Below are 7,793 nucleotides of genomic sequence, written 5' to 3' on the forward strand. Positions count from 1 at the left end.
ACGTGGTTCACTATCTCCCTCTCTTTTCCTCTCTCAGCGAGCCGGCATGTAATCGTCTGCCGCGGTCGCTCTTACGCAGGAAGCTTCTGGAAGATTCCACTCCAATCCACGTGGTTCAGAGATATTCAGACTCTGCTAATATCAGGATGTACAAAATGTTCAGGTTGTGACGTGGGACAGCTCCAAAAAAGTTCGCGAGTCGAACATGTACCCCGAGCCCTCTAACCAAACAATTGAACGCCGGTTTTGTGTTGTATTGCGCTATATTCAGTTGCACAATTTGTGGGCACATCGATCGGTTAGATCGGTTGGCTGAAATCTTTATTTCAATGTTAATTCAAATTTCTCACATGTATTTTTATTATCTTACATTTGTGTTTTTCTCTCCTTTTCACGTCTTTCCTGCTTGCCTAATTTTCTGTGACTAGCGCGAGTTACCTACCCGGTCACCACACCAACGAATTCACCTTCAACTACACAAACCATGGACAACACATCAAAAAGGGCAACAAATAACACATATGTACATATATACGTACATACATATTTACACACATACATATATCATTACATACATATATAGACACTTACATATATACGTACATACATATTTACACACATACATATATCCATACATACATATATAGACGCTTACATACATACATACATATATACATACATACATATATACATAATTAACTGAAGGAGAGAACGGCATTGTCGCCGAATAAAAATGATAATTGTGTGTTGAACGTCAAACAAGACGGAGGTTTTAATTTTATAATAAAAAATACTAAAAAGTAAATAAACACAGGGAAAAGTTACTCTTTTCCTCGAACACGACTTGGCCGAGATGTTAACTGGCGCAGCTTAACGACTTCAGGGACGGGAAAAAGTGCCCCGAAGGCACTTTTCATGCATAAATATCTAAGTATCAAAAAAAAAAGGGTTTTAAATAATGATTCACAAATATTTCATTGGTAAAAAAAAAAAAAAAAAAAAAAGAGGGCGTCTAACGGTTAGACACGATAGAAGTGAAACCTTCCGTAAAACAAACTGAGAGAGAATGAGACGAAAGCAGCATTAGGAGCGGGATAATTATAGGTTCATTATAATATTGCTATAAAGGTCATGTTTTATTTTCTTCATTTTATTATTATTCATCCTCAATGTTTTCAATTTCAACAAATGATACGAGTGGCTTATGATAGCTAAAATATGATACAAATGCTTTGGTTTCGATGTTGTCAACATATCTTTGAAATACCGCGTCAATTGTTGTTTTTGATCGTGTTGTTGATTATGTGCGATTGTTACACATTTTTAAACTGAATGTTGTATTGAGAAAGTCAATTAAAGGAACCGCTGTGTCCAATGCAAAATTTACGTTAAAATCGCCACTTAAAATCATTGGAACTTTATCGTAATCTTTTCTAAGTATCCGCGATACTTCTGGTGTATACTTTATTAAATTTACATGAATGAATTCCGTGATGCTATTTATTGATTGATTGGGTGAAATATAAATTGCCACAATTAAAACTATTTTTCCATTGCTCAATCTGGTTTCGCATGCACATTTTTCTCTTACTTTAGAGAGCTGAACAGACAGTGATTCTAGTTGCTGTGCATTCATTCATTATATATTTTGTGATACATTTTTATTTACTTTTTATACCCTTGCAGAGGGTATTGTAAAATTGGTCAGATGTTCGTAACGCACAGAAGAAGGCGTTTACGACCCCATAAAGTATATAAATTCTTGATCAGCATGAGAAGCTGAGTTGATATAGCCATGTCCGCAAAATTTTTGAAGTATCTACGAAAAAGCGACTCGACGGCAATTTACAAAGTGTCGACGTGGCTCTGTTGTTAGTGTGCTCGCTTGGCGATCGCGCGGCCGGGGCTCGACTCCCAGCTTGGTCGAAGTTTTTCATAATGCTTTTTATTCATAATGCTTTTTATATATTTGCATCTCATTCTCTCGCAGGCTAAATACTATAAGATCTATATGTGTCTCTTTTTAATGTCGCTTTTTCGTTTCATCGAGTCTCACATCACTCCCAACGATTCTAAAGAAGTTTTCACTTCAAAAAAAAAAAAAAAGAAAAGTATTTAAATAATGATTCACAAATATTGCATTGGTAATAAAAAAAAAAAAAAATTTTATAATAATGCATAAATTGTTGCCTAATCGTGCTAGAGATTGTTAAGTGTGCTAAACCAGTGCATTTTGCGATTGAACCAACTGTATCGGACAGAGCGATAAAGACAACAAAACATGTACATATGTACATACATATAATATACATACATATGTATAAATCGTCAATGTGTACTATGCACTCCATGATATTGATGTTGGTGTTGCCTTTCAGTTTCACTCGAATTTAAAATATTTAAAATATTTAAAATATTATCATCTTTTCCAAATTTTTGCTTCGGGTGTATTCGTTCCCCCGAATTCAGCAATTCCTGTTAAGCACATACACACATGTATATGGGTACAAGCTGCGTAACAGGCGACATTGTCGTTTGCTACATTTTGCAGACTTGCGTGTCTCGTCAGAGTGACGGAGATGCCGCAACGGTACAAAGTTGCTTCGCGACAAGCGTCTCTACTTCATCATCTTTTTGGTCTGACCGCTAGAACAGAACGACAGCGATGTCGCGACAGTCAGAATTGTTTGACGAGTGGTGTCGCAAATTTTTGAGTGCGTTTTGTAGTTTCCTAACCTTTGGGCAGCGAGTCATTTAATTTTCAACCGCCTTGGAAGCAACATCGATCTTCAAAAAAAATATATATAAAAGAAAAGTAGACAGAAGTCAAAGTGTGTGCAAATTAAACAACAAGCTGTGAAATTCGAATGCTTCAAGTTTGAGCGAGCAAAGGCCCAACAATATTAGCCGAAAGTGAAAGGGGTAAGGTACATATATATATATATATATAAAAAAAAAAAAAAAAGAAACCAACAACAAAATTGATTCAAATAAAATATGTAATACTATAAACAAAAAACACTACTATAAAAATAGTATAACTTTCCCAACTTTGTGATTCCCAAGGGACCCTCCAAAGTAAAAGGGGGCAAACTAGCCTCTGGTTTTCATACTCCAAAAAAAAAAAAAAAAAAAAAAAGAAACCAACAACAAAATTGATTCAAATAAAATATTTAAAACTATAAACAAAAAACACTACTATAAAAATAGTATAACTTTCCCCAACTTTGTGATTCCCAAGGGACCCTCCAAAGTAAAAGGGGGCAAACTAGCCTCTGGTTTTCATACTCCAAAAAAAAAAAAAAAAAAAAAAAAATAAAAGAAACCAACAACAAAATTGATTCAAATAAAATATTTAAAACTATAAACAAAAAACACTACTATAAAAATAGTATAACTTTCCCCAACTTTGTGATTCCCAAGGGACCCTCCAAAGTAAAAGGGGGCAAACCAGCCTCTGGTTTTCATACTCAAAAAAAAAAAAGGAGGAGAACAAATAGCTAAACGATACATAAGCTGTTTAAACTAACACATAAGTTGTTGTACAAATTTTTTTTTTTCGTGTTCTTATTGCGCTAGACGGTTATATGTGCCCACAAGTTTGTGTGTATGTGTAACCGGAACCTGCTGTATTGGACAGAGCTAATAAAAAAAAAAATATCAAAGAAGCTAACTTCGGCTATGCCGAAGTTTATATACCCTTGCAGTATACTTGGCAATAATATTTTTCCTTTTTGAAATTTCTTTCCCTGCAACTCAATTCATCAATACACAAACAAAATATTATTTCTCTTTTTACCACAAGTTTTTCTTCTTCCATCATTTTCTAAGCAAAGCACGGCACGCATACACATACAGTTCATGTAGCGTTGCGTCTGTGTGTGTATGCGTGTGCTCTGTTGATTTGATGATGGCAGTAGTAGGCAGCAAGCAGCGCTGCCGGCAGCGTTTGAACCGATTTATATTGACTGTAACTTGTGTTCTATTTATCGGATCAGATTCAAATTTTGGGATCTGAGATTTTATATCTATTACTATCATATTGGTAAATTTCATGGGGATACTCCAATTTTTGCAAAAATGTTTCTTCTAGAGCTATATGATATAGTGGTCCGATCCCAAAGATTTTCATACTTTATCTCACCCGGGTAAAAAAAAGCTCCCAAAAAAAATTTCATCCCGATAGCTCTTAAGATGGCTGATTAAAACGCGTACGCACCGACGGACAGACGGACAGACGGTCAGACGGACAGACGGACATGGCTATATCGACTTAGCTTCTCATGCTGATCAAGAATATATATACTTTATGGGGTCGGAAACGTCTCCTTCTGTGCGTTACAAACATCTGACCAATTTTATAATACCCTCTGCAAGGGTATAAAAAAAAAAACCCATAAAACACAAAAAAAAATTTAAAAACAAAAAAAAATAAAAAAAAAATATAATAAAAAAAAATTAAAAAAAAAAAACAAAAAAATATATATATCAATTTTGAAACAACAATAAAGATGTTGAATACACATAAAAGTTTGTCTATTCAAAAATAATAATAATTTTTTTTTTATTAACAAGGCTTAATCTGGTGAAATTCACGGCTGACGACTGTCCGCCCTTAGTTGGGACTACTGCATCGAGCAACAATCTCAGCTAGCTTCAGCACAACCGCGAAATAAAACAACAAATATTTAAACCCATCATTTCATCGCTTGCCACACGGAGGGAAAACAATTCGTGAGTCAACAGATTCAAAAAAAAAAAGAAGTTGGGACTACTGCAACGAGCAACAATCTCAGTTAGCTTCAGCACAACCGCGAAATAAAACAACAACTATTTAAAACCATCTTTTCATCGCTTGCCACACGGAGGGACAACAATTCGTGAGTCAACAGATTAAAAAAAAAAAAAAAAAAAAAAGGAAGGACACCTTGCTTACACATAACACTAATTACAATAAAACATAAGTAAGAAAGATATATTAAGCTACGATTAAGTTAAAAAGTAAGAAACACGATCTAAGAGACTAGATAGTAACAAAACAAATTCAAAAAAAAAAAAAGAGGGCGTCTAACGGCTAGACACGGTAGAAGTGAAACCTTCCGTAAAACAAACTGAGAGAGAATGAGACGAAAGCAGCATTAGGAGCGGGATAATTATAGGTTCATTATAATATTGCTATTAAGGTCATATTTTTTATTTTCTTCATTTTATTTTATTTTCTTCATTTTATTATTATTATTCATCCTCAATGTTTTCAATTTCAACAAATGATACGATTGGCTTATGATAGCTAAAATATGATACAAATGCTTTGGTTTCGATGTTGTCAACATATCTTTGAAATACCGCGTCAATTGTTGTTTTTGATCGTGTTGTTGATTCGGTGCGATTGTTACACATTTTTAAACTGAATGTTGTATTGAGAAAGTCAATTAAAGGAACCGCTGTGTCCAATGCAAAATTTACGTTAAAATCGACACTTAAAATCATTGGAACTTTATCGTAATCTTTTCTAAGTATCCGCGATACTTCTGGTGTATACTTTATTAAATTTTCATGAATGAATTCCGTGATGCTATTTATTGATTGATTCGGTGAAATATAAATTGCCACAATTAAAACTGTTTTTCCATTGCTCAATCTGGTTTCGCATGCACATATTTCTCCCACTTTAGAGAGCTGAACAGACAGTGATTCTAGTTGCTGTGCATTCATTCATTATATATTTTGTGATACATTTTTATTTACTTTTTATACCCTTGCAGAGGGTATTGTAAAATTGGTCAGAAGTTCGTAACGCACAGAAGGAGGCGTTTACGACCTGAGAAGCTGAGTTGATATAGCCATGTCCATCTGTCCGTCCGTCTGTGCGTATGCGTTTTACTCAGCCGTCTTAAGAGCTATCGGGATGAAATCTTTTTTTGGGGTTTTTTATTACCCGGGTAAGATAAAGTATGAAAATCTTTAGGATCGGACCACTATATCATATAGGTCTAGAAGAAAACAATTTGCGGACATGGCTATATCAACTCAGCTTCTCATGCTGATCAAGAATTTATATACTTTATGGGGTCGTAAACGCCTCCTTCTGTGCGTTACGAACATCTGACCAATTTTACAATACCCTCTGCAAGGGTATAAAAAGTAAATAAAAAGTAAATAAAAATGTATCACAAAAAAATATATAAATATATAAAAAGCATTATGAATAAAAAGCATTATAAAAAAAACTTCGACCAAGCTGGGAGTCGAACACCGGCCGCCCGATCGCCAAGCGAGCACACTAATAACAGAGCCACGTCGACACTTTCTAAATTGCCGTCGAGTTCTGTAGTTAAGCACGCATCTCATTTTCGCATTGTCGTTATGTCTCTTTTTAGAGACACGCGAGCACACTAACCACACAACTCGACGGCAATTTACAAAGTGTCGACGTGGCTCTGTTGTTAGTGTGCTCGCTTGGCGATCGGGCGGCCGGGGTTCGACTCCCAGCTTGGTCGAAGTTTTTTTCATAATGCTTTTTATTTATTTATAATGCTTTTTATATATTTGCATCTCATTCTCTCGCAGGCTAAATACTATAAGATCTATATGTGTCTCTGTTTAGTGGTCGGTTTTTCGTTTCATCGAGTCTGAAATCACTCCCAACGATTCTAAAGAAGTTTTCACTTCAAAAATAATTTTTCGAATTACCAATGAGTTTCGAATTATCAATGCCTTTAGATCAGGAGATTCCTCCAGACCAACCCACTGGCCCCCAAACACAGAAGCCATTGGGTGGGTTTAAGATATCCGATTTATTACAATTGATTCAGTCTATGCCTGTATATGAGGGAAATAAAGAGGGACTAAAAGAATTCATTAAAGAATTGTTTCTTAACCAATGTCTAACCACTTTTCTGAAGGGACTTCGTGGACCTTTAGGTTCAATAGTTCGAGGCAGAGACCCCACGGATATCGTTACAGCATATGAAATAGCAATTGCGGAAAAGGAAGTTTATACTAGTCAAAGAGAAGCTAGGCGAATAACACAAACAACAGTAACAACAGTAACAGTAATCAAATAAAAAAAAAGAGATGAGTTGCACAACATTAATGATGACCAAAATTTTCAGTATGTAGCCTCAACATCCAAGCAGGCTACATAACCAAGCACACACATGGCTCGATTTTACCATATGTTCAAATTCAATTCCCATTTGGTAAAAAATTAAACCTTTTGATCGACACAGGGTGTACTACTTCTTTTATTGACCCTCAATTTGTTCCAAGTGAACAACATATTAAACTGACCGAGCCAAGAATTATAAAAACAATTATAAATACACATGCACTATATTCAGCATGTTTACTAGACATGTTTAATGAATTTAACCAAAATGGTACACTAAAATTTTTATTATTTAAATTCCATTCATTTTTCGATGGCCTTATAGGAGTCGATTTACTAAAAACATTGAAAGCAAAAGTAGACTTAGAAAATTTCGTGTTGATCACACAAAATGCTAAACTCCCAATACTCACAAAAGAAAATTTAGCAGGAGAAAAGCTAGAGATTGAGCATTCAACCAGAAAACTAATCAAGATCCCTGTTAACCTTAAAGAAGGCACTTTTCTTTGTCAGGAAATACAACTAGATATTACTTTTTATTTCAAACGGATTATATTCAGCAGAAAATAACTTCAGTTGGGTCGAAATAACAAATTACTCCGACTCACATAAAAGTATATGTTTTGACCAACCCCTTCAAGTAAATTCATATTCCAAGGGTCAGCATATAGAAGTAAACATC

The sequence above is a fragment of the Drosophila willistoni genome, unplaced genomic scaffold, assembly GCF_018902025.1.
Source record: "Drosophila willistoni isolate 14030-0811.24 unplaced genomic scaffold, UCI_dwil_1.1 Seg178.1, whole genome shotgun sequence".
NCBI classification, from domain to species: domain Eukaryota; kingdom Metazoa; phylum Arthropoda; class Insecta; order Diptera; family Drosophilidae; genus Drosophila; species Drosophila willistoni.